This window comes from Hyperolius riggenbachi, chromosome 5, assembly GCF_040937935.1.
Source record: "Hyperolius riggenbachi isolate aHypRig1 chromosome 5, aHypRig1.pri, whole genome shotgun sequence".
NCBI classification, from domain to species: Eukaryota; Metazoa; Chordata; class Amphibia; order Anura; family Hyperoliidae; genus Hyperolius; species Hyperolius riggenbachi.
Window position 1 is genome coordinate 397,428,752 of NC_090650.1, and position 27,657 is coordinate 397,456,408.

The 27,657-nt window shown below is 46.1% G+C and overlaps 1 protein-coding gene across 2 annotated transcripts in view; it reads right to left on the bottom strand.

Annotated features, from left to right (window-relative positions):
* Positions 1-27,657, bottom strand: part of LRRC24 (leucine rich repeat containing 24) — a 432,693-nt gene that overhangs the window by 243,057 nt on the left and 161,979 nt on the right. The gene's annotated exons all lie outside the window — the stretch shown is intronic.

Below are 27,657 nucleotides of genomic sequence, written 5' to 3' on the forward strand. Positions count from 1 at the left end.
GCTGACCGGCGGCAGCCCGGGGCGACACTCGGCCGAGTGTCGGGCTTCTTCTTCCGCGTATGACGCGGCTGATGTCACACACCGGCCACCTCTCGTCATCACGGCGGCTGGCATGGCAGTACGTCGCATGTGCGCTTTAATCGCGCATGTGCAGTACTTTCACGCCGGCCGGCGTGATGACGCGAGGCGGCCGGCGTGGTGACGTCAGCCGCGTCATACGCGGAAGAAGAAGTCCGACACTCGGCCGAGTGTCGCCCCGGGCTGCCGCCGGTCAGCCATTCCGGAGCGGGGACTAGGAGAGGAGCCAGGACGCCGTCGTGGGACCTCCGGACCAGGACTGCGCTGGAGAAAGCCCCGGGTGAGTACAATTTTCATTTTTATGATAAGCTCGGAGTCCCTTTAACTATTTCAGGCAGAGAAAGAAAAAAAGGAACACAGCCTAGTTATTTGTGTGCTTGGCAGTGTACATACACATGTCTATCTCATCATGTCACATGTCACCTTGCTTGTCCTGTAAGAGAAAAAGTGAATTGAATAAGGGCCCTGTAGTGACAAGAATATGAAGGCTGAAGCTGTAAGCCAGGCAAATTGCCTGACAGTCCTGCTGATCCCCTGCCTCTATTACTTTCAGCCACAATCCAGTAAGTAAGTAGTAAGCATGCAGGTCACCCACATGCTTTTTTAAGGCTGTAATTCCGACAATATGGATGCCAGATAGATCAGCAAAGCAGCCAGGCAACTGGTATTGTTTTAATGGAAATAAATATGGCAGCCTCCATATCCCTCCCACTTCCGGTTCCCTTTAAACCTCAAAGATCATTGCAACATGGCATCTGGCATGGTAGCCGCCACTATTCTGCGCACTCATCTTTACTTTGTAATAATGTCAGCTGCCGAACCATTACAATATCAAAACAACTGGCAAACATTCATCAAAGTGGAAAAACAGTTGCAATTTCCAGCGAGCCAAAGGAATGCAGTTATAAAAATAAGTGTAGTTGGCAGACAGGCAGTTAATAGTGTCTTTGTTCGCACACTCAGCTCAGTGCCAATCCTCCCAGGTTCTTTATTAAATCTGCGTTTTGTATTCTAGGAGTGCCGCCTGTGCCTGCTGACTGCAGCTGTTTTCTACCTGTTTATTTGATGTTTTCACCATTGGAGAGTTGCGCGAGGATGTTTATCTGGCAGCAGAGGTGCTGCATACGCCCACGTGGCCCCCACACTGCAGCGCACGATATACAGGCTGCCGTCAGTAGTTACTCTACAAGCCTGCAGAACACAAGAACTATTCAGGTCTCTTAGCTGCTGCTGTCAGGAGTGATGTCTACACAGATGGGAAGAAAGATGGCCAAATAAAGACTTCTGACGTGAGTAAGCAGAATCTGTTATTTATACAAATCTGAATCTGCTCTCCTAAAGTGAACCCGAGATGAAAATAAACTGATGAGATAAACAATTGAATTTATCCTCCTACTCCTAAAAACAGGGCCGGATTTACCATAAGGCACTGTAGGCATGTGCCTACAGGCGGCTGATGATGGAAAGGTGTCTCTCTCTCCTCCCCCAGTGCCTCCCTCCCTCTTCCCATATGCAAATTCTTGATAAGAGTGTAAGTGACTCACCCTGCTATTGGTAATCCACTGACAAGATTTACTTTCAATCAGGAGCACCTCTAGCTACTTAATACTGAGGTTCCTCTGGCTACCTAATACTTCTAGCACCTGTAGCAGCTTAATATTGAGGGTACTTCTGGCTACCTAAGGGACACCCGTAACAACCTATGGTACCCCTTGGTGAAGGTTTGTAGGTTCATGGAGGGTGAAGTCTAGGGTGCCAGGACATCTGTGCCTATAGGATCGTGTGATGTAAATCCGGGCCTGCCTAAAAATGACTTTTTTTCTAGGTATCCCATGGTTTTATTTTATATTTAAACATTTACAAAGTAGTTTGAATGTTTTATTGTCTCTGATCAGTGACTACTAAGTGTCACAGAGTTAAAATACATAAACAATGACCCCTTTTATATCTATCCCCTGCCCTCAGAAGTTGTATTCTGCCAGGAAAATTATTATGGCTGTAATCTGCTTATCAGTGAGGTTTACTATATTCCCGACAAGGTACCAAGACACAAGCTGTCACAGCCTTGATATTAATATGTTTTGCACTGTACACACACATGTTTATCTCATCATGTCACATGTCACCTCGGGTACACTCTAAAGCAAACCTGTAGTGCGTAGGGGACGGGCGGGCGGGATATATACCTCACCTTAGCAGTTAGGAGACTCTAGAAGGTCCAGGGGCTTACCAGATCCCGATAGAGGCCGCTGCTCTCGGGCAGTATCCCGCCTCATCTTCTAGTACCGCTCCTGGGCCGTGGGCAGGGTATCCGGACTGGGCATGCATTAGTATGTCTGCACATGCCCATTAGAACAAAGCCACTGGTGCAAGGTTTTACTCCTCTGTGTGCATGTGCTCTGTTATACTGGTCATGAACAAAACTTACTTAAGCATGCCCAGTCCAGATGCACTCGTGCACAGCCAGAATCGCAGACACAAATCTATTTGCAAAGCAAATCTATTTGCCAAGCAAGAGTGTCTAAGCAGAATGGTGGCCTGTAGAAGGATCTAGGAAGCCTCTGGACCTCTGGTGTCTAGTGGTCCTTTTTCCCTCATACAGTGATCCTTGGTGTCTATTGGTCCCCCTCCACCATACATTGATCCCTGGTGTGTAGTGGATCCCCCACTCCCTCCTCAATTTAACATTCCTTGGTGTCTTGTGGTTCCCCTCTCCCTTCCATATATGGGTTTCATGGTGGTCTGGGGGTTACCCCCTCCCTTCCCAATATAGCTCCCCTCGTGTCTAGTAGGTTCCTCCCTCCCTCCACCATACAGCATTTGCTGGTGTCTAATGCTTCCTTGATCCCTCTCCCATGTAGTTTTCCCGGTGTCTAGTGGGTTCCACCTCCCTTCACCATAAAACCTTCTTGGTGTCTAGTGGGTGTCCCCAGTCGCAGGGGCTACTGTTACACCCATAATCATTACAGGCCCTCAACAGAGCTAACAATCTCATGCCTCTATTACACAGGTCACCACCGCAGGACCACTTTGAGAAGACAGTATTTATCCTTCTGGAGTGTTTCTGAAATGTGGGGGGAAAGCCACGCAAACGCATGGAGAACATACAAACTTCATGTATGTGACAATGGAGTCTGGATTGTGGCACTACAAGGCGCAGTGGTTGCCACTTAGCCACTGTGCCGCCCATTTTTTGTACATCATTAGCGGATTGCTGTGTTGTACAGTATTAGTCAGCAGAATTTACTCACAGACCTTTATAGAAGAAATCAGTCAACTATTAGTGTATCCCGCAGGTGCCCTGTGACTCAGAAGTACACAGCAGCAACACAATTGGCCTTTTCAAAGGCAGAGATGGCAATTCAGTTGATTAATTAGTGTATAGCTCAGACGCCCTCTGACCCAGCACTACAGTGCAGAGCCAGTATTAGCACTTTCATGCTGAACAGGAGGAAAGCACTGAGATGGCTGCACATAACTTTATTCTTCAGCAAATCCTATTCTGGGCATACATACAATTAAGGTGCATGGAAATCTGGGAGTCCAGCTGTACCGATAGTAAAATATTGGTATTAAATACCAATATTTTACCATGGCAAAACCTAACCGTACTCTCACACAAACCCTCCCCCTGACGCCTCCCCACCCAAAAACTACCCGCCTGATGCCTAACCCTAAACCCCCCCCCCCCCCCCCAAACTAACTGCCTAGCGTGTAACACTAAACGCCACCTTACCCCTGTACAAACTACCTGCCTAACGTGCATCAAGATACAAACAAGTCAATATTATATTATTGGGTCTACAATAACCCCCCCAAAAATTCACAAAAACAAATCATAACAATGTGAGACTTAAGACCGATTGGCAGACGCCTCATATAAAGTGCAAAAGTGAAGTACATGAAAAAAAGCATACCTGACATTATCACTTTCTATCAATTATTTTTTCAGACATGTTGATATTCAGTGTGTAAATAAAATGGAGGAAAACATCACATACCAAGAGAACGTTGCAGGCCAGTGCAGTGGGTGCGGGCACAAGGAACCTATATAAAGTGCATGTGCAACGTGCAAGTGCTGAGTATAGACCTGAAGGCAGGGGCGTAGCAATACCCCTAGCAACTGATATGGGGCCCTGGAGAAAAGGGGGCCCAGATGGTATTTGATGTTTTTACTGCTAACTTTACTTTGTTTCTCCACCTTCTGTCTCAGTGCCCATGGACTATACACAGTGTGCTTTGCATGAGACTGTAAATTGAACAATCAACTCTTATCCATACGGTAGGGGTAGGCAGCATTGCTCAAGAATGCCTAGATATGATGGCCCCACAAAATCTTTGCTATGGCGCCCCATAATGTCTAGCTACGCCGCTGTCTAAAGGGGTCAAGAAACAAAATGCCTTATGTCGTGTCTGAGTACAGCAACCACCAGGGCCGGATTTAGGCCAAGGCCACCTAGGCAACGGCATAGGGCACCACAGGAGCAAGGGTAGCAAAGTAGCAGGCTAAACTGGTGCAGAATTTGCAAGCATGCAAATGCTGCAATGAATGGAGATCAGGCAAGCGCCTGACAGCGGTACTCTGCTGCTAGCAGCCTGTGCAGCAGCCACCTTGCTCTCTGTGCATGTTTGCATTGTGGCCGGCCACTATGGCCTTGGGGAGCATTGGAGACGGAAAGGAAGAGGAAGCTTCTGCACTGGAGGCGAGTGGATAAATGAGTAACACTGATGGCTGCTGCGATGTGAAGGTGAGCTGGCTACCTATACTTAAAGGGGGGGTTGAAAAAGGAGGGGTTAAGGGATTGATCTGGCTTCTTATCTGGAGGAAAAGGGGGGAGGGGGTCATCTGATTAACTATACTGGGGGGAGGGTCATCAGGCTACCTATACTGGAGGGAAGGGGTCATCTCGCTACCTATACTAAAGGGGGGCAGCTGGTGACAGTGGCCTTGGGCGGTAAAGAGTACAAATCTGGTCCTGGCAACCACCATACTCATATGCAACTACATTGGGGGGGGGGGGGGGGGGGGGGTTCCTGTCCATTGCCCATGCCGAGAGATTGTAGCAAGCACCCAGACGGTGGATGGGAACAGCTTCACCACCCTCAGCTGCTCATGGAAAAGAGGCCTTACACTCTTACCCAGCTTGCAAAATTGAAATAAAAAGGTTATTTTTAATCACGTTTAATTACAAAAGGACTTGTGCAGCAGTGAGTTATTCGTAAGGCAATTTTACCAAGAATTCATTTCAAAGAGCAGATTTTAGTGCTTTGAATGTAAAGGCCTCCTATTCCTCTTGGGGTTAACTTCCCCTCTCTGCATTCAGCAGGACATAATCAGTATAATAAACTTCGATCAATTAGTTCAAACCACCCTCTTTAATGCTCCGCTGGAACCACCAACCTCCGCCGCCAAATAAAAAGCAGCTAAAATATGTTACAGCGCACTTTACGGATCCGCGGCGGGTGCAGGCTCGCTGCCTTCGGGCTGAGACTGAGAAGTCAATTTTCTCCAGTAAATATACTTAGAGAGTATTAGTCTCTGCTGTATTAATTTGGTAACGGCTGAAAACTCACTCAGCAGAATCTGCGTCTGGATTTTCTGTCCCATTATGACCCTGAAGCAGGGGCGTCGCTAGCCCTGTTTTAGGGGGGCACGTGCCCCCAATCTTTCCTGGGGTGCCACGGATCTCCGCCCGGCCGCCCCCTCTGTCAAGACTCAGCGGCTCCCTCCAGCCGCCGCGTCACTGACAGTCTCAGACCTCAGGATCAGGCGGCGAGCCGGCGACCAATCGTGCGGGCGCTAGGACCCAGCGCCCGCACTGATATGCGGAAGTGACATCACTTCCGCATATCGAGCGGGTGCGTCCAGCGCCCGCTCGTACATCTGGTCGGGTCGCCGCTGATCCTGAGGTCTGCTGAGAGGTAGGGGGGGAGCGGCGGCGGCGGCTAGAGGGGGGGCCTCCCTGTCACTCACTCACTAAAGGGGCTCCCTGGCACGCACTCACTCCCTAAAGGGGCTCCCTGTCACTCACTGCCTAAAGGGGCTCCGTCACTCACTCACTCCCTAAAGGGGCTACCTGTCACTCACTCCCTAAAGGGGCTCCCTGTCACTCACTCACTCCCTAAAGGGGCTCCCCTGGCACTCACTCACTACCTAAAGGGGCTCCCTGGCACTCACTCACTCCCTAAAGGGGCTCCCTGGCACGCACTCGCTCCCTAAAGGGGCTCCCTGGCACTCACTCACTCCCTAAAGGGGCTCCCTGTCACTCACTCACTCCCTAAAGGGGCTCCCTGGCACGCACCCACTCCCTAAAGGGGCTCCCTGGCACGCACTCACTCCCTAAAGGGGCTCCCCTGGCACTCACTCACTCCCTAAAGGGGCTCCCTGGCACTCACTCACTCCCTAAAGGGGCTCCCTGGCACGCACTCACTCCCTAAAGGGGCTCCCTGTCACTCACTCACTCACTCCCTAAAGGGGCTCCTTGGCACGCACCCACTCCCTAAAGGGGCTCCCTGGCACGCACTCACTCCCTAAAGGGGCTCCCTGTCACTCACTCACTCCCTAAAGGGGCTCCCTGTCACTCACTCACTCCCTAAAGGGGCTCCCTGGCACGCACCTACTCCCTAAAGGGGCTCCCTGGCACGCACCTACTCCCTAAAGGGGCTCCCTGGCACGCACTCACTCCCTAAAGGGGCTCCCTGTCACTCACTCACTCCCTAAAGGGGCTCCCTGGCACGCACCCACTCCCTAAAGGGGCTCCCTGGCACGCACCCACTCCCTAAAGGGGCTCCCTGGCACGCACTCACTCCCTAAAGGGGCTCCCTGTCACTCACTCACTCCCTAAAGGGGCTCCCTGTCACTCACTCCCTAAAGGGGCTCCCTGTAACTCACTCACTCCCTAAAGGGGCTCCCTGGCACGCACTCACTCCCTAAAGGGGCTCCCTGGCACGCACTCACTCCCTAAAGGGGCTCCCTGGCACGCACTCACTCACTCACTAAAGGGGCTCCCTGGCACTCACTCACTTCCTAAAGGGGCTCCCTGGCACTCACTCACTCCCTAAAGGGCCTCCCCGTCACTCACTCACTCCCTAAAGGGCCTCCCTGTCACTCACTCACTCACTCCCTAAAGGGGCTCCCTGTCACTCACTCACTCCCTAAAGGGGCTACCTGTCACTCACTCACTGCCTAAAGGGGCTCCCTGGCACTCACTCACTGCCTAAAGGGGCTCCCTGGCACTCACTCACTGCCTAAAGGGGCTTCCTGTCACTCACTCACTGCCTAAAGGAGCTCCCTGGCACTCACTCACTACCTAAAGGTGCTCCCTGTCACTCACTATCGGGGTCCCTGTCACTCACTACCTAACTGGAGGCGCCTGTCACTCACTAGCTAACCTGGGGGTCCCTGTCACTCACTACCTAACTTGGGGGGGGGGGGCTACCATATTAAGGGGGCATTCTGCCTATTTATGTGAAATGCTGTCTATTTATGTGCCTCATGACTGCTGAATGTGTCTTGTTGGGAGCCTTATGATTTGTTGGGGGCCTCATGATTGCTGAATTTGTCTTGTTGGGGGCCTCATGATTTGTTGGGGGCCTCATGATTGCTGAATTTGTCTTGTTGGGGGCCTCATGATTGCTGAATTTGTCTTGTTGGGGGCCTCATGATTTGTTGGAGGCCTCATGATTGCTGAATATGTCTTGTTGGGGATCACATGATTGCTAACTGCGAGACTATGGGAAAAGCTGAATCCTTATCATATGAGACAATAGCATTAAACCTACTTTTTTAGCGTTTTAAAACAGAAAATAAAACTGGGAGGTTCTAAAAAATTGAATACATTTTTCAGGAGTAGGATGGATGAAATTGTTTATCTTCACAGTTTATTTTCAACTTGGATTTTCCATAATGTTCATGTATGAGTTAAAACGTTTGTACAGTATTTAGTTTAAATTGCTGTTGCCACTTTGCGATAGATACCGGTAAGTGACTTTTGTGATCGTCATATTTTTGGCACGCTAGCTGCAGTGTGCTGAATTCTGCTGCCTACAGTATGTACAGTATACGCTGTTCTCTAGTGCTTGCACTGTGTGCTGATTTACCTCCAGTGTGTACAGTGTAAGGTGTTACTCTGTGCCTTTATTGATTGTAAACCAGCTGTATTGTATGCTGATCCCTGCTACTTTCAGTATGTACAGTATTAGCTGTAAAGCCTGGTACACACATTCAATTTTGATTAGCCAATTTTAGCTCTGTTCATAAAATTAATTGTCTGTTGGCCCACTTACTGCACGGGGGTGGGAAATTGGGGGTCAGTGATTGACCAATCAAAATTGTATGTGCGTATACATCTTTGATCTATGCCTATACTGATTGTAAATGATCGAAATAAAGGACAGGGGGCTCCGTCCAATATTTCGATGGGCAGGCCCGTTATCCGTAGCTTACACCGCTGCTAAGTTCATGTACATTTGGCCCCACCCATGGCCACGCCCACTCACAGCATGGCCACGCCCATTTTTTGCCGCGCTCCCCGCCTGGTGCCCACAGGTGCCACTGATCTCCAAGGACCCTAGAAACGCCCCTGCCCTGAAGGTACAGCCTGGGGTGGATGGGATATCAGAGAGGCATCAGTTCAGCTGAAGAGAAAATACTTCCCCCAACAGGGGCAAGGGAAACTATTGATGCCGCTGTGTTCATCAAGCAGACCTGCATCATGTTCGTTACTGAGAGTTCGATGCACAGAGGGAGATATACAGTAGCTTGCTTCGCAGTTGGAAACAGCCGTTATTTCCCACAATGCAACAAGGTCCACAGACAGCAAATTGTCAGGACCATAGTCATGACATCACACTGTAGGAGGGGTTTCACCACAATATCAGCCATACAGACCCCCCTGATGATCTATTCAAGAAAAGGTAAAGATTTCTAGTGGGAAAAGGGTATCAGCTACTGATTGGAATGCAGTTCAATTCCTGGTTAAAGTTCCACTTAATGGCTTGGGGCTTACACAGAAGCCTCCGAGTATGTTCTCACTATGTGATAATGTAACTTATTATCGCACAGCAACATACTGCAATGGTCACGCCATGGGCCCATTCACATAGGTCTACTAGCTGCGTTGGGTTTAATCATCATCATAATGCAAGCCAAGCTGTGCGCTACTAGACAACATGGACGTTACACCTGCATTAGAAATGATTGTCCAGAGGTACTGCCCCTGACTTTAAGGCATGAGGTCATGAGTTTCCCTCCCAGGTACAGGAAAAAGAAAATGATGATGTGGAACCATGCGCAGAGCCAAGTACATTAACAGAAACTGCCCCCAGCCCTTTGGAGTTAGCCAAAGAGTTGGGAGCCACTGGAAACAGTGATCATAATGGCTGGGCGCTTTTAAATTTAGCTATCGATTGTACAGTGATTGCATTTTTTTTTAAATTTTGTTTTTCTGGGTAGTAATATCGCTGCAAAATTGCTTTTGTACAGCGATCGAAAAAGCAATTTTGCAGCGGACCTATAATTTGTATTGCTCAAAAAGTGCTTTGTATTGCTCAATGCTCAAAAAATGCTGCAGGACCCTCTGGGTTTACCTCTATTGACTTTAATTTGCCTAAGAACTAGAGACGAGCACACCATTCAACTTTCTTGATGATTTAATGTGAACTTACGCTACATACATGCGCTTGATGTAAAATAAGTGATCCCAATGGTTCGAGATCCATGAACGATGTCTGAGAATGCTTGAATACAGAGATGATCTACCAATCGCATTGTCAGGAGACGTTCTACACTAAAAACGCAGAATTGCGTTAACAGCCACAAACAAGATTTTTGAATGGAATGATTGTTTGGTATCAATTGATATGAATGACTTTTAAGCAGCTAACGTCTATTATCTTCTGCAACCGATCCACCAGGACAGATCAGTCTACGTCGACGATAATCGTTGTCTTTCATGTCATTAGTATCCTTTTTTTTTTAAATGGTGACTCTGTGTTACTTCAAGATCAAAAAGCAATAAGGCTAACACCATGCATGTAGGTGCTTGACATGTGGTGGACTTCTGGCCGCGCTTACAGGGCTGGATTTAGGCCAAGGCCGCCTAGGGCCATGGTCTAGGGCACCACAGGAGCAAGGGCACCAAAGCAGCAGGCTAAACTGATGCATCATTTGCTAGCTTGAAAATGCTGCAGTGCAGGGAGATCAGGCATTGTGGCGGGCAGCTACAGACTTGGGCAGCATTGCAAAGTAGCAAGTGGAGGAAGTGGAATAGCAGCTGCCAGTCACTCACATCTCCGCTCGTCTCCAATGTAGAAGCTTCCTCTTCCCCTCTGAGAGACACCAATTAAAGGAAGCTTCTGTGCTGGTGATGAACGGAGATGTGAGTGACAATGACGGCTGCTGCGGTGTGAAGGCGAAATGGCTACCTATACTGAAAGGGGGAGTGGAAAAGATAGAGATGAAGGGAGTCATCTGGCTACCTATACTGGAGGGGGGGGGGGGGGGTGTCATCTGGCTACCTATACTGGAGGGGGGCAGCTGGAGACAGTGAGGCGGTAAAGAGTACAAATCTGGCCCTGCGCACTTAGTATGCTGTATGTAGCTCTATGGTGTGGGGGTGGGGAGGGGGCTGCCTTTAGCTGCCTTTCAGAAGGAGGCCTGGAGAGATACTTCTGCCCCTATGGACCCTCGACATCAAATAGAAGTAGGGGGGAAAGCTAAGCTGCAGTCCAGACACATTGAGGATTCATGTAGGAGTTTTGTAGTACTGAGGAGTTGGACCTCATGTTAGCTTCAGTGTATTTGTAATGACAGGTCCTCTTGAAGGAGAAGAATTTCATCCACACGGCTCCTCTCTGTGAGTAATTAGAGGAATGGTTTCAGTGCTGATGTTATTGTCATTTCCAGACAGCGTACAGAAAATAACAACAGGAAAACTCATTAACGGGGTGTCCTAATTCCATAGAATCATGTCAATGAAAGCGGCAGGAAAATCTTATCTGCCCTCTGGAGGAGAGCGCTCAATGCGCGGTATTATTCAACAGTAACGATTACGGCCCTTCCTCCCGCCACCGTGTCCCCAGCATACACCAAACTCCAACAAAGCCTATTACAAAGAGTGATAAACCAGCAGCATTGCTCCGCACAGTCACATGTTCTCTTCTTCCAAAGCATTGCCCTGCACAGTCACATGTTATTTTCTTCCAGAGCATTGCCCCGCACAGCCACATGTTCTCTTCTTCCAGAGCATTGCCCCGCACAGCCACATGTTATCTTCTTCCAGAGCATTGCCCCGCACAGCCACATGTTATCTTCTTCCAGAGCATTGCCCCGCACATGTTAGCGCCTAAACTCCTTCTGAATACCTAATCATTGAGTAAGTTGAACATATGCAGGCCTCCCCTAAAGTCGAGCCAGGGTTGCCACGGCTTTTCAAAGCAGGGCAGAGCGTCTGTTATTCTAGCATTAATGCACTCATATTTCATTTTTTTGAAGCCTACTTCCACTGAGAAGCTACATAAACCTCAACCGAGGCCAGGATGTGTTGGGCTAAGTTATGGGGGCATGTTTCGTGCCATATGGCCTGATGCCCAATGGAAACAGTCTCATGTCTTTATTGATCACTTTGTGCAGTATGCTTGAGAGGAGGCCTGCAATTCTAGCCCAAATAATAGCCACCTTAGGGCAATCCCACCACACATGAATCATAGAACCCATGGATGAACATCCCCTGAAACAGGTAGAAGGAAAGGAAGGATATATTTGCGATAACCTTGGAGGAACTAGGTAAGTGCGATGGATTAGGTGCAGCAGGGCTGTTTTTAACCAAAGATATTCTAGGCCATTGCCTGGAGTGCCACTGGTCCTGAGGGGGCGCCATGCCCCTGGATTAAGCCACACCCCCAAATGAAACCCCACCCTAAATGAAGCTCCATAAACAAAGTCCTGCCAATCACCTACTTCTGCTGCATGTGCTGCAGCAGGAAGTTTGGTGTCCGGAGGAATAGCAGCATCCCCGGTCCCAGGAGAGCAGACATCACAAGGTCTGGATAGTGTAAGTTGCAAGCAGCCTCCACTGTGTCCCTCTGAGCCTCCCCCCATTCAGAGACCCAGGACAAGGTCCTCCAGCACCCAAGGCTGAAACACCAAAGTGCGCCCCTCCATCCTTCCCACCCCAGCCGTCACACACCGATTGCTATTAGACTAAGATGCGCCCCGGGTCCCCCAACTCCCCCGCCAACTTAATCTCTAGTGATCTGGCTTGCAGTTATTGCCATATATCCCTTTTTCTTATTTCTCTCTGCTTCTAACACAATAGGGTAATGATAGCTGAGTGAGTTGTGTGCCCCCTCCTACACTGCGCCCTGAGGCTGGAGCCTCTCTCGCCTCTGCCTCGGCCCAGCCCCCATGCCTCCCTTTCCCTCTGTCCCCTGTGCCTTCTTCTGTCCCCCTTTGTGCCTCCTTCCTTCCCCCAATTGTCCTTTTAAAGGGAAGGTGAGGTGAGATGGGTATGGAGACTGACATATTTATTTCCTTTTAAATCATACTAATTGCCTGGCTGACCTGCAGATCCTCTGCCTCTAATACATTTAGCCATAGACCCTGAACAAGCATGCAGATTAGATATTTATGACTGAAGTTTGACTGGATTAGCTGCATGCTTGTTTCAGGTGTGTGATTCAGACACTACTGATGCCAGAAAGATGAGCAAGACTGCCAGACAACTGGTATTGTTTATAAGGGAATGAAGATGGATTCCTTTCACCTTTTAAAGGACCACTGAAGTGAGAAGTATATGGAGGGTGGCATTTTATTTATTTCCTTCTAAACAATACCAGTTGCCGGGCAGCCCTGCTGGTCTATTTGGCTGCAGTAGTGCCTGAATCACACCATTAACCTTCCCGGCAGTAAGCCCGAGCTGAGCTCGGGCTATGCCGCGCAGGAGTATTTCTCAGGCCCTGCTGGGCCGATTCGCTAATTATTTTTTTTGCTACACGCAGCTAGGACTTTGCTAGCTGCGTGTGCATTCCGATCGTCACCTCTACCCGCCGATCGCCGCGACGCCCCCCCCCCCCCCCCCCAGACCCCGTGCGCTGCCTGGCCAATCAGTGCCAGGCAATGCTGAGGGGTGGATCGGGACTCCCTTTGACGTCACAACGTCGATGACGTCATTGACGTCATCCCGCCCCATCGCCATGGCGACGGGGGAAGCCCTTCAGGAAATCCCGTTCTATGAACGGGATTTCCTGATCGAAGCGGGCGGATGCCGCTGCACAGCGGCTATCATATAGCGAGCCCTAGGCTCGCTACATGATTTAAAAAAAATAAATAAATAAAAAAACTGCTGCGCTGCCCCCTGGCAGTTTCTAATAGACCGCCAGGAGGGTTAACAAGCATGCAGCTAATCTTGTCAGATCTGACAATAATGTCAGAAACGCCTGATTTGCTGCATGCTTGTGCAGGGTCTATGGCTAAAAGTATTAGAGGCAGAGGATCAGCAGGGCTGCCAGGCAACGGGTATTGCTGACAAGGAAATATATATAGTATTGTAATTGGGAATGTGTCTTTTTCTGTATATGGAAAAAAGACAAAAAAAAACCTTTCAGTCCTTTTTGATGTGATCCACTTCACTTCAAATCATTCACTGTATTTGTAGAAAGGACTACAGTATGAATATAAAGCACAATTTCTTACGAATCTTGTGGTACAAAAATATCAAAAATCTTTATTGACACAAATAAAAAAAATCCTTAAAAAAGGAGGTGTCTGCAGGATGCTCCTCACTTGCATAAGTAATCACAGGAATTTCAATAATCAATTATAGCAAAGGCTTAATGCATTCAGCAAAAAATTGATTGGCAACGACACGCTCGTTTCGGGCATACAATACCCTTCATCAGGCCACTGTATAAGCACTTTCTATATATCCTGTTGGCAGTACATAGTAGGAGCAGGCAAAATGGCACTCCTGCCTTTAGCTGCCTGGTGATCTATTCATCTGCCATCAGGATTGTGTAATATGCGTCTGCTCGGTCAGACGTAGTTTCTGCCATTTTGCCTGCTCCTATTAGGTACTGCCAACAGGATATATAGAAAGTGCTTATACAGTGGCCTGATGAAGGGTATTGTATGCCCGAAACGAGCATGTCGGTGCCAATCAATTTTTGCTGAATGCATTAAGCCTTTGCTATAATTGATTATTGAAATTCCTGTGATTACTTATGCAAGTGAGGCGCATCCTGCAGACACCTCCTTTTTTAAGGATTTTTTGTATTTGTGTCAATAATGATTTTTGATATTTTTGTACCACAAGATTCATAAGACTTTGGCCTCAATTCACTAAGATCATGCTGGAGATAATAAGGCAAGAGAAAACTTACCTCCACATAAGAGAGAGTTATCTTATCTCTTCATTCCTTAAGTTACCTCCTCTGTAGTTAAGTTACCTCCTCTGTAGTTATTTTACCTCCTCTGTAGTTAATTTACCTCCTCTGTAGTTATTTTCACATGCAGTTAATAAACAGCCTGTCTTTAATTCTGGAGTTATTTTAAGGATTGAAGAGTTAACTTAAAGACAGAAGAGTTAACTTTAGGTTTGCCTGAGGTAAAATGTTTCCTGAATACTACATGCCTTATCACCATGGTAACAACTCTAGAAGAGTTATTAAAGACAGGAGAAAAGCTTAGTGAATTGAGGCCTTTGTGCTTTATATTCATGCTGTAGTCCTTTCTACAAATACAGTGAAGGAAATATATATGGCAGCCTTCATATCCCTTTCACTTCAGTTGTCCTTTAATCTTCCTTTGTGATTTAGAAGCTATCACAGGTAAAGGATCAGCACAGCAGCCAGGAGCCAGCCTCAGTGGCCTCCACATTCCACTCACGTCAGGCTTCCTTTAGGGGGGTTAACCAGAGCGCTGTGAGCGTGCGGACTCCTTCCGCTTACAGATTTTCCGCACAAGCAGCCTCAGCGGCGATTGCTGATTTGATGAATCACCCTATTAAGATGGAAAACATTCCGCTTCATACAGCCAAGCGTAAATATTCCAGCGTAAGGGACCAATCGCCATCCAGGCACGAAAAAACACTCATCCGTTACCAGCCCATACATGCACGGCATGGGGCAAAGTGCATTTCCTGCATATGGCAGCTGCCTGGCGCTGGAGATCCTGGCCTAACAGCGGGCATCAGTCTCACTGACAGCCAGGACTCACAGGCAAGAGGTTCTGCAGCATCAGCCACGGTGCCTGCTGGGACTCTGAGATGAGACATCACTGCTAGGAATGGGTTTCAGGCAGGCATGTGGGGGCAGGGAGCTGCTGAGGTCTTCTTGGCATTCATCAATGTAGGGCTGGAACGATTGGACAAGATCTGGCACTCTCTGCCGGTTGTTCAGGAATATCGTGCTGGCACAACCATTTCTGTCTGGTAGGACATAATGACACCTGGCAGCTCAACAACCTACTGACGCGGGATGCCAGCATCCTTATATCACAATGCAGCAATAGATACCATTCCAGACAGTGCCCAGTGAGAACCAAATACTGCCAGGCTGGAGCTGCCCGTGTTGTATTCTGCATACAGCGTGCAGTGACCCAATCAGAGGATATTATACTGTACACATAAGACAGAGGTTACCCAACAGTCTATACTATACTCTGTATACGGCCTGTGCTATACTCTGTATACGGCCAGTGCTATACGCTGTATACGGCCTGTGCTATACGCTGTATACAGCCTGTGCTATACTCTGTATACGGCCTGTGCTATACTCTGTATACGGCCTGTGCTATACTCTGTATACGGCCTGTGCTATACTCTGTATACGGCCTGTGCTATACTCTGTATACGGCCTGTGCTATACTCTGTATACGGCCTGTGCTATACTCTGTATACGGCCTGTGCTTGTATACAGCCTGTGCTATACTCTGTATATGGCCTGTGCTATACCCTGTATACGGTCTGTGCTTGTATACGGCCTGTGCTATACTCTGTATACGGCCTGTGCTATACTCTGTATACGGCCTGTGCTATACTCTGTATACGGCCTGTGCTATACTCTGTATATGGCCTGTGCTATACTCTGTATATGGCCTGTGCTATACTCTGTATACGGCCTGTGCTATACTCTGTATACAGCAAGTGCTTTACTCTGTATACGGCCTGTGCTATACTCTGTATACGGCCTGTGCTTGTATACAGCCTGTGCTATACTCTGTATATGGCCTGTGCTATACCCTGTATACGGTCTGTGCTTGTATACGGCCTGTGCTATACTCTGTATACGGCCTGTGCTATACTCTGTATACGGCCTGTGCTATACTCTGTATACGGCCTGTGCTATACTCTGTATACGGCCTGTGCTATACTTTGTATACGGCCTGTGCTATATTCTGTATACGGCCTGTGCTATACTCTGTATATGGCCTGTGCTATACTCTGTATATGGCCTGTGCTATACTCTGTATACGGCCTGTGCTATACTCTGTATACAGCAAGTGCTATACTCTATATACGGCCTGTGCTATACTCTGTATACGGCCTGCGCTATACTCTGTATACGGCCTGCGCTATACTCTGTATACGGCCTGTGCTATACTCTGTATACGGCATGTGCTATACTCTGTATACGGCATGTGCTATACTCTGTATACAGCCTGTGCTATACTCTGTATAAGGCCTGTGCTATACTCTGTATAAGGCCTGTGCTATACTCTGTATAAGGCCTGTGCTATACTCTGTATACGGCCCGTGCTATACTCTGTATACGGCCTGTGCTATACTCTGTGTACAGCAAGTGCTATACTCTGTGTACGGCCTGTGCTATACTCTGTATACGGCCTGTGCTATACTCTGTATACGGCCTGTGCTATACTCTGTATACGGCCTGTGCTATATTCTGTATACGGCCTGTGCTATACTCTGTATATGGCCTGTGCTATACTCTCTATATGGCCTGTGCTATACTCTGTATACGGCCTGTGCTATACTCTGTATACAGCAAGTGCTATACTCTGTATACGGCCTGTGCTATACTCTGTATACGGCCTGCGCTATACTCTGTATACGGCCTGCGCTATACTCTGTATACGGCCTGCGCTATACTCTGTATACGTCATGTGCTATACTCTGTATACGGCATGTGCTATACTCTGTATACAGCCTGTGCTATACTCTGTATAAGGCCTGTGCTATACTCTGTATAAGGCCTGTGCTATACTCTGTATAAGGCCTGTGCTATACTCTGTATAAGGCCTGTGCTATACTCTGTATACGGCCTGTGCTATACTCTGTATACGGCCTGTGCTATACTCTGTGTACAGCAAGTGCTATACTCTGTGTACGGCCTGTGCTATACTCTGTGTACGGCCTGTGCTATACTCTGTATACGGCCTGTGCTATACTCTGTATACGGCCTGTGCTATACTCTGTATACGGCCTGTGCTATACTCTGTATACGGCCTGTGCTATACTCTGTATACGGCCTGTGCTATACTCTGTATACGGCCTGTGCTATACTCTGTATACGGCCTGTGCTATACTCTGTATACGGCCTGTGCTATACTCTGTATACGACCTGTGCTATACTCTGTATACGGCCTGTGCTATACTCTGTATACGGCCTGTGCTATACTCTGTATACGGCCTGTGCTATACTCTGTATACGGCCTGTGCTATAGTCTGTATATGGCTTGTGCTATACTCTGTATACGGCCTGTGCTATACACAGTATATGGCCTGTGCTATACTCTGTATACGGTCTGTGCTATACTCTGTATACGGCCTGTGCTATACTCTGTATACGGCCTGTGCTATACTCTGTATACAGCAAGTGCTATACTCTGTATACAGCAAGTGCTATACTCTGTATACGGCCTGTGCTATACTCTGTATACGGCCTGTGCTATACTCTGTATACGGCCTGTGCTATACTCTGTATACGGCCTGTGCTATACTCTGTATACGGCCTGTGCTATACTCTGTTTACAGCAAGTGCTATACTCTGTATACGGCCTGTGCTATACTCTGTATACGGCCTGTGCTATACTCTGTATACGGCCTTTGCTATACTCTGTATACGACCTGTGCTATACTCTGTATACGACCTGTGCTATACTCTGTATACGGCCTGTGCTATACTCTGTATACGGCCTGTGCTATACTCTGTATATGGCCTGTGCTATACTCTGTATATGGCTTGTGCTATACTCTGTATATGGCTTGTGCTATACTCTGTATATGGCTTGTGCTATACTCTGTATACGGCCTGTGCTATACACAGTATATGGCCTGTGCTATACTCTGTGTAAGGCCTGTGCTATACTCTGTATACGGCATGTGCTATACTCTGTATACGGCCTGTGCAATACTCTGTATACGGCCTGTGCTATACTCTGTATAAGGCCTGTGCTATACTCTGTATAAGGCCTGTGCTATACTCTGTATAAGGCCTGTGCTATACTCTGTATAAGGCCTGTGCTATACTCTGTATACGGCCTGTGCTATACTCTGTATACGGCCTGTGCTATACTCTGTATACGGCCTGTGCTATACTCTGTATACAGCCTGTGCTATACTTTGTATACAGCCTGTGCTATACTTTGTATACAGCCTGTGCTATACTCTGTATACAGCCTGTGCTATACTCTGTATACAGCCTGTGCTATACTCTATATACTCTGTATATAGCCTGTGCTATACTCTGTATACTCTGTATACAGCCTGTGCTATACTCTGTATACAGCAAGTGCTATACTCTGTATACAGCAAGTGCTATACTCTGTATACAGCCTGTGCTATACTCTTTATACGGCCGGTGCTATACTCTGTATACAACCTGTGCTATACTCTGTATACAGCCTGTGCTATACTCTGTATACAGCCTGTGCTATACTCTGTATACAGCCTGTGCTATACTCTGTAAACAGCCTGTGCTATACTCTGTATACAGCCTGTGCTATACTCTATATATAGCCTGTGCTACAGACTGTGCTATACTATGTATACAGCCTGTGCTATACTCTGTACACGGCCTGTGCTATACTCTGTATACGGCCTGTGCTATAATCTGTATACAGCCTGTGCTATACTCTGTATACAGCCTGTGCTATACTCTATATATAGCCTGTGCTACAGACTGTGCTATATTCTGTATTCAGCCTGTGCTATACTCTGTATCCAGCCTGTGCTATACTCTGTATACAGCCTGTGCTATAGTCTATACATACCTCCCAACTTTTTGAGATGAGAAAGAGGGCCACTTAAGCCACACCCCTGCCACACCCCTAATCACGCCTCGTCACACCCCTAGTCACGCATACGATTAAGATTTCATACGAAAAATATGTTGTTTTATAATTCAAACCACACTGGTCCTTTCTATCCTGGTTCATTTTCCTTTATTTTAACATTTTAAAATTAAGTAATATATCAATTTAAAGGATGGGAATAAAGTTTAGAGTCAAACACATTTTTTAGTAGAGAAATATATATATTTACATAGAAAGAGGGACAAAGTCCTGAAAGAGGGACAAATGAGGAGGAAACAGCGACAAAGGGACAGGACTCCCAAAGAGGGACAGTTGGGAGCTATGCTCTATTTACAGCATGTGCTATACTCTATATACAGCATGTGCTATACTCTGTACACAGCCTGTGCTATACTCTGTATACAGCCTGTGCTATACTCTGTATACAGCCTGTGCTATACTCTGTATACAGCCTGTGCTATACTCTGTATACAGCCTGTGCTATACTCTGTATACAGCCTGTGCTATACTCTGTATATAGCCTGTGCTATACTCTGTATATAGCCTGTGCTATACTCTGTATACAGCCTGTGCTATACTCTGTATACGGCCTGCGCTATACTTTGTATACGGCCTCTGTTACACTTTATTTACAGCCTGTGCTGTGGGGTGTACCAATAGCCATAGCAGCCATAGCAACTGCTATGGGGCCTTGCAGCATAGGGGGGCCAATTGGTAATTGATGTATTAACTATTAATTTTTCTGTGTTTATCCACCCTCTGACCGTATCTCAGTCCCCATAGACTGTTTGCAGTGTACATTGCATAGGAATGCACATTGCCTAGTGAAATAAACAATTGGGTAGGGGCAGGTGGCATTGCTCAAGATTGCCTAGGTCTGATGGCCCCATCTAAATTCTTCTATGGGCGCCATACTCTCTAGCTATGCCACAGTCTTTTTTTTTATACTCCCTATACAGCCTGTACTATACCCTGTATACCGCCTGTGTTGTACTCTATACCAGTGGTTCTCAAGCCTTTCAGTGTATGTACTGTACACTTACCCAGTCCTACAGACATATACTGTACATAGAGATCTATACTGTACATACAACACAGTAATAATTAAACAGTCTACACTACAGTATATATATATGTATCAAATCAAAAAACGTTATTGTCACTGTACCAATGAAACATTGAACAACAAATGCAATGTTCCATAAACAAAATAAACTAAAAAAGGGAAATAAAATATATACAAAAATGAAAATACTAATTCCACTCATACATACATTGTTTTACATTTGTCCCTTATTCAATTTTTACCAAACTGCGACTGCCTAACGCCGATTGGCAGCCGCAGAGTGGCTCAATTTTGCGAGCTCCCGTCACTGCAAACAGACAGCCGTAGCAATCAGCCTGCCAGCGGCTGATTGGAGCTGGAAGGCTGAGTTTTGTATTTATTAAACAAATAAATATTTATATAGCGCTGACATCTAATGCAACACTGTACAGAGTATTGCCCTGTCGCTTAACTGTCCCTCGGATATATAGTACATAGAAATATATACTGTACACTTCTCCAGTCCTGCGGACATATATCATGCATAGAGAGCTATACTGTACATTTATCCATCCTACAGACATATATTGTACATAGGAAGCTATACCGTACACTTATCCAGTCCTGCAGGCATATATTGTACATAGGGAGCTATACTGTACAGTTATCCAGTCCTACAGACATATATTGTACATAGGGAGCTATACTGTACACTTTTCCAGCCCTGCGGACATATGTTGTACATAGAGACATACAGTATATTGTACACACAATGCAGTGATAATTCACCATTCTGCCTTAGATCGTATATGCAATCTGTGCTTATCTTAGTCTTACAGGCATATATTATGCACACTATCTAGTGACAGCACACCAGTCTGAGTCATAACCTATATACAGCATGCTCTGATCTGTTCACAGAGAAATACATTGTACACACAATACACCGCTCTGCATTATATCCTATATATGGTGTGCTGTGAACCAGTCACTGAGAGATACGCTGTCTCCACAATCTCATGATAATTCTCTTGTCTGCATTATATCATATATACAGCTAGAGCCGGATCATCTACAAGGCAAACCTAGGCAGTTGCCTAAGGCCTGGAGAGAGTCTAGGGGCCCGGTGGATGCTAGCTCCCACCAAATATTACTAAAAAAGTCAGGTGACCCTCAGTGGTTTTCAAAACCCTCTTGCCTAGAGACCCATTTCATCTTTATCCTTTTCCATATACAGCGTGCTCTGATCTGGCCACAGAGGCACACATTGCACACACAACACAGTAGTAATATACCAGTCTGAGTCATGCTGTTTATACATTATACACTTATCCAGTCATACAGACGTTTATGACATGCACATGATACGCTGATAATACAATTCTGCAGGAACATTATATAACATATCCCACGTAGAGCACTGGCGGTCCTGGTTAAAGATCCATACAGAAGGCAGATAGATGATTCTTATAGAAACAGGCTACTCAGCAAAGCATAGGCAAAGAGCAACGATGTAACACAGCAATGTATTAGAGAGAAGTCCATTATATGTACAGTGTGTAATGATGCGGGGCACAGCAATATATTATACAGGAGTGTATTATGTTTGCAGCATGCAGAAGCCCCCGCAGACAGGAAGATATTAGATAAAGAAATGGTATTTATCACAGGCTGTAACCATAGGCAGCACAGAGGGATGCATAGCAGGCAGACAGAGGTGTGCATTGCATAATTTTGCTGCTGGAGTCAGAGGGCGACCAGAGAGAATATAAGACACACAGACACAGAACATTTATATTGCGCTATTCTCCTGACAGACTCAAAGCACCAGAGCTGCAGCCACTGGGGCGCTCTATAGGCAGTAGCAGTGTTAGGGAGTCTAGCCCAAGGTCTCCTTACTGAATAGGTGTTGGCGTACTGAACAGAAAGAGCTGAGATATGAGCCCTGGTGAGAGTCAGAGCCCTTAACCAGTACACTATAAAGCAACTCATGCAAGAATGCTACAGGCGGTGATGTATGGGAAACGACGTCACCAACCGTACAATACAAGCAATGCATTCATTATATTACGCTAGAATCAGCATACGTTACTAGATTTTATCATTATGCCGTGACAGAGGCAGTTTATTATATTGATGTTGTGTTCTCTCGCTATGCTATACGCAGTATCTTTTCATTAACATGTTCATTCATCATCATAAAGACGTGTTTTATTAAAAGTGTATGATTTGGTTGTGATGCAAGCAGCACATTTTTACTGACTTTAATTATATTTTAATAAAGCCGCCTCCGCAAGCACAGAACTAAATGTGTGATTTAATAGCTTGCGTTACAGTCCGAAGTGCTGATGTTTTATCTGTTTTTGTGTAAAATGACGCTTCTGCATCCAAAAATCCTTCCTTTAAATTGTGATCGCGTGACCAGAAGCAACAGACTACAAGGAAGGAGTTTCAGTATCTGTGGGTGTGGCTGTTGCTGCTCGGATTACACCATCCCATTTTTCAGACTACAAAGGGGGAGGAGTCAGACACAATTTCTGAGTGAATAGCAGCCTAAATTACAGGCAGTTTGCACCAGGGATGGTCGTAGTCAGCCAACTTCGCTACGCTGGAACTACGCGTATTTTTACGCAAATACGCTTCGCAAACTACAGCTATGTAATCATAAACTTCACTACGTTTGCACTTCGTAGACTACGCGTTAAATTACGCAAGCTTCGTGTAGTGCGAAGCGTAGTTGATGCGACCGCTTATGCCCTTATGCGGAAAAATTTCCGCAATAATCTTCAACCTATTTGCAAATATAAACTAATATAAGCGCACATTTCACCTTCCAATGCAGAATTGTATGCATATAAAAGGGCAATAATATTTTTGTGCATGCGCAATGATCCATATAGATGCAGGTAACGCACCCGTAGTTGACTTCGCAATACATATGTCAATTACGCGTAGCAAGCGAAGCTTCACATAGCGGGGCTACGACTACGCGGAAATGCGTACGTGTAGTTCTTAAATTTCGTCTACGAACTACGATGCGTAGTAGCGTACTACGGCGCGTAGATTCGCGCTGGATTAGTTTACGAGCAACCCTGGTTTGCACCACAGGAAGTTTAAAAGTGAGTGATTTATTTGACGTCAGTTATTGGAGGATCTACTATAAATTCAGAAAAAAACAAACTGCCTCTGCTTACTCAGATTTGGGAAACCATTTGTGCTCTAAAACTGTGTCAGTCTATCTAGATACAAATTGTATGGTTTACCAATGTTACTAATTAATTATGGCAAAAGCAGTATGTTTAATGGATGTTGTATTTCTTTCTTATGATTTAAGCCAGTGGTTCTCAACCTGAGGTCCGTGTCAGGTGAGTAAATTGTTTCTATTTTCATACCGGGGATATTAGGGGTCGCTAACTGCTCCACTATGCATATTTTGAGGTAAACACTGCCATAGTATGCCAATTGTTGGGAGGGGGGGGTGGGGGGGGAAGCTGCTATATTATGTGTATTCGGGAGAAATACTGCCACATTATGTCTATTGTTGGGGGGAAAAGCTGCCATATTATGTGTATTCTGGGAAAAACACTGCCTAATTATGTGTACTTTGGGGAAAACGCCGCTACATTACGCTTTTTTTAGGGAAGGGGGAACACTGCCACGTTCTGTGTATTTTGTAAGGAAACGCTGCCACGTTATGTGTATTTTGTTGAAAACACTGCCACATTATTTGTATTCTGTGGTAAAATGCTGCTGCATTATGTGTATTGTGTGGGAAAGGCTGCCACATTATGTGTATTTTGTGGAAGATGCTACCACATTATGTGTATTTTGTGTGGAAATGCTGCTGCATTATGTGTATTTTGTGGAAACCTTTTTTGGGGGGAAATGCTGCCAAGTTACATGTATTTTGGTAGAAACCGCTGCATAATTATGAGTATTTTGGGAGCATATTTTTGTAGTTTCATTGTTTTTGCAAATAATTATATATATATATCATGATACAAGCTTATTGATACAAGCTTATTGATTTGATATAACTCTTACATTTTAGTGATGCTATGTTATTACGATGTGGGTTTGTTTTCATTTTTTATTATGAATGATATATAAAAACATATTTTGGTGTGTCAAATTAAAATATGGTATTATATAAGGTGATATAAACTATGCATCAATATATCCCTTAAGTATGTATGTACAACCCGCAGACTGGTGTATTAAATAGTAACATCTGGGACAACAAGGTAGGCCCAGTGCACACCAAACACCTCTAGCAGATCTGCCAAACGCTAGAGGTTTTTGGAGCGTTTTTGTGTATCAGATTACAAATATTGTTACAGTAAAGCTGTTACTGAACAGCTTCTGTAACAAAAACACCTGGAAAACCTCTCTGATCTAGCTTTTTTCAGAACTGTTTTCCACTTTCCTATACTTTACATTGAGGCAGAAACGGCTCAGAAATCTAAAAAATGCTGCAGCCCCTGAGTTTGCGTTTGTGGAAAAAACGAACCGCTCTGGTGTGCACCAGCCCATTCACTTTCATTAGCCAAGCGGTTTTCCCCCTGCAAGCGTTTTAAAACATGCTTCAGAAGCACTCTGGTGTGCACCTGCCCATAGTTTGTCTGCCCAAATGACCAGTAAGAGGGGTGAGAAGAGATCAGCCTATGAGATTCTAATATTTCCGGCTTGCAAGCAAATCAAATGCAAATTGTATGCAGCTTGGAATAGTAGCCAATCAGAATCAGCAGGGAATGGATTCGGTTTGCATTAAATTTACATGCAAGCCTGATTAATAAGCATCTTATTGACTATATCTAGGGATTAGCAAATATAACTATTTAGGCGCAGGTAGGCATGTGTACTAGTTAGGATTAAGAATGATTGAAACAGGTAAGTACCTGTAGTAGGTGTGTGAAGCAGTGAGGGGTTACAAGTATAAGTACTGGTGAGAAGCAGGTAAGTGGGCACTCTTCATTGTAATGACAAGTATATTACTGTCCAAATGTGCAATTCTCCCCTGATCCAGGGACAGAAGAGCCAATCACAGTCTCCAGATAGTGGGTAATTAACCAGCTGCCAGCTAATTGATCAGCAGCTGCCAGTTTTGATTGGCCCAATTTATTCTTCTGTCAATGGAAATTTGCATGTTAATTGAATTATTTTAAAGGTGCCCATGTATTACTTAATTTTCTTATTCGATCGACCAGGATTTACAGGAGCCCATAGGCACAGATGTACTGGCACCCTGACACCCTAGACTTCACCCTTCATGAATTTACAAACCACTGCCGAACCATCCCAGCTGTCACTCCTCCCTTACTTCCCATGCCTGTCATATGTCGCTACAAGTGCCCCTTAGTATTAGGTAGCCAGAGGTACCCTCAGTATTAAGTAGCTAGAGGCAGAGCTGGGACCAGGTCCTCCAGCACCCAAGGCTGAGACACCAAAGTGCGCCCCTCCATCCCTCCCACCCCAGCTGTCACACACTGATTGCTATTAGACTAAGAGGGCCACAGGGCCCACAACCTCCCCAACACCTTAATATCTAGTTATCTGGCTTGCAGTCACTGCTATGTATCCCCTTTTCTTATTTATTTCTGCTTCAAACACAATTAGGAATGACAGCTGAATGAATTGTGCGCCCCCTCCTACACTGCGCCCTGAGGCTGGAGCCTCTCCAGCCTATGCCTCGGCCCGGCCCTGGCTAGAGGTACCCCTGACTGGAGGGAGCTCTCGTCAGTGGAATGCCGAGACCCTTTTGAGTAACCTCTCACACACTCCGGGACTCCGCATAGGGCAGGAGGGAAGGAGGCACTGCGCTTCTAGTGCTGGCTTCTGTTGATTGCCTCATCAGCAGAAGCCAGCACTAGGGGAGCTGTGAAGGAGAGGAAAGGTGTGTGATCGCCGCTGGAGCCATTGGTCAGGTGAGCCAAGCTGCCGCTTCTTATGCTGGGTACACACTATGAGATTTTCTGGTCGATTTACTGTCAGATCGATTATTTCCAACATGTTCGATCTGCTTTCCGATCGTTTTCCGAGCATTTTCCGATCGATTCCTATATAAGTGCAAATGCTCGGAAATCGATCGAAAAGCTAATCGGACATGTTGGAAATAATCGATCTGACAGTAAATTGACCAGAAAATCTCATAGTATGTACCCAGCATTACAGTTATATACGGGTGCAGAGGAGGATACAGGGGGGATGGCAGGAGACACACGGGGACAATACAGGGAGTCCCCAATGTCGCGGCGGGTCAGCGGTTTGTATCGGTGGGCATTCGTAAGTTGGGAACTCCCTGTATTCCACATATAAGATGCAGGGACTATTTCTCCCCATTTTTGGGTAGAAAAAGAGCGTTTTATGTGCTGAAAAATATGGTATCTGTCAATCATAAAGGAATTGGCTAATGTTCACACGACTTCCATCAGCACAGAATTGATTTCTGATTTTAGAGCATGGAGGCACAACATTGTTCAGATCGATTAGTGAAGGAAAATCGCCAGGAAGTTTCTGGGCCACAAGTCGATTCACTTTTACTCAAACACACTGTTTTTGATCAATCAATAAAGTTGATTGCTTGATCTCTGACAGCCACAGATATGTGTGATGGGGAGAGGCACTAATGTGGAGGGTAGGTACAGGTAAACATGGTGAGGTAGAGGTGAGGGCAGCAGATATGATGAAGCATCTTGGAGGAAGGTGGGTGTGTGTATTGCTGGCTGTGATAAACAGTATCTATGGAGAAGGGGGGTGGGTAGGTGCCTGTAGCATTGAAAATAACAGGTATAGGAAAGTACATGTAGTGACTGTAACACATAAAGGGTATCTATTGGGAAGGCAGGCAGGTGTATGGTAGGGATTGGTAGTTGTGTATACCGGTAGCAGTAAGAGATATAACTGTATAACAATATCAGGGTGAACGAGGCTGGAAGCAGGTGTATCCCTAACAGCCAAAGATGTGTGTGTCTGTGCATGTGTGTGTGTGTGTCTGTGCATGTGAGTGTGTGCGTCTGTGTGTGTCTGTGTGTGTGCATCAGTGTGCGCGTCAGTGTGTGTCTGTGTGTGTGCGTCTGTGTGTGTCTGTTTGTGTGTCTGTGAGTGTATGTCTGTGTGTGTGTCTATGAGTGAGTGTCTGCGGATGTGTAAGTGTGTGTGTCTGTTTGTAAATGAGTTTGTGCGCATGTCTGTTACTTTTGTGTGTGTCTGTGTCTTTGTGTAAGTGTGTGTGTGTGTATATATATATATATATATGTGTGTGTAT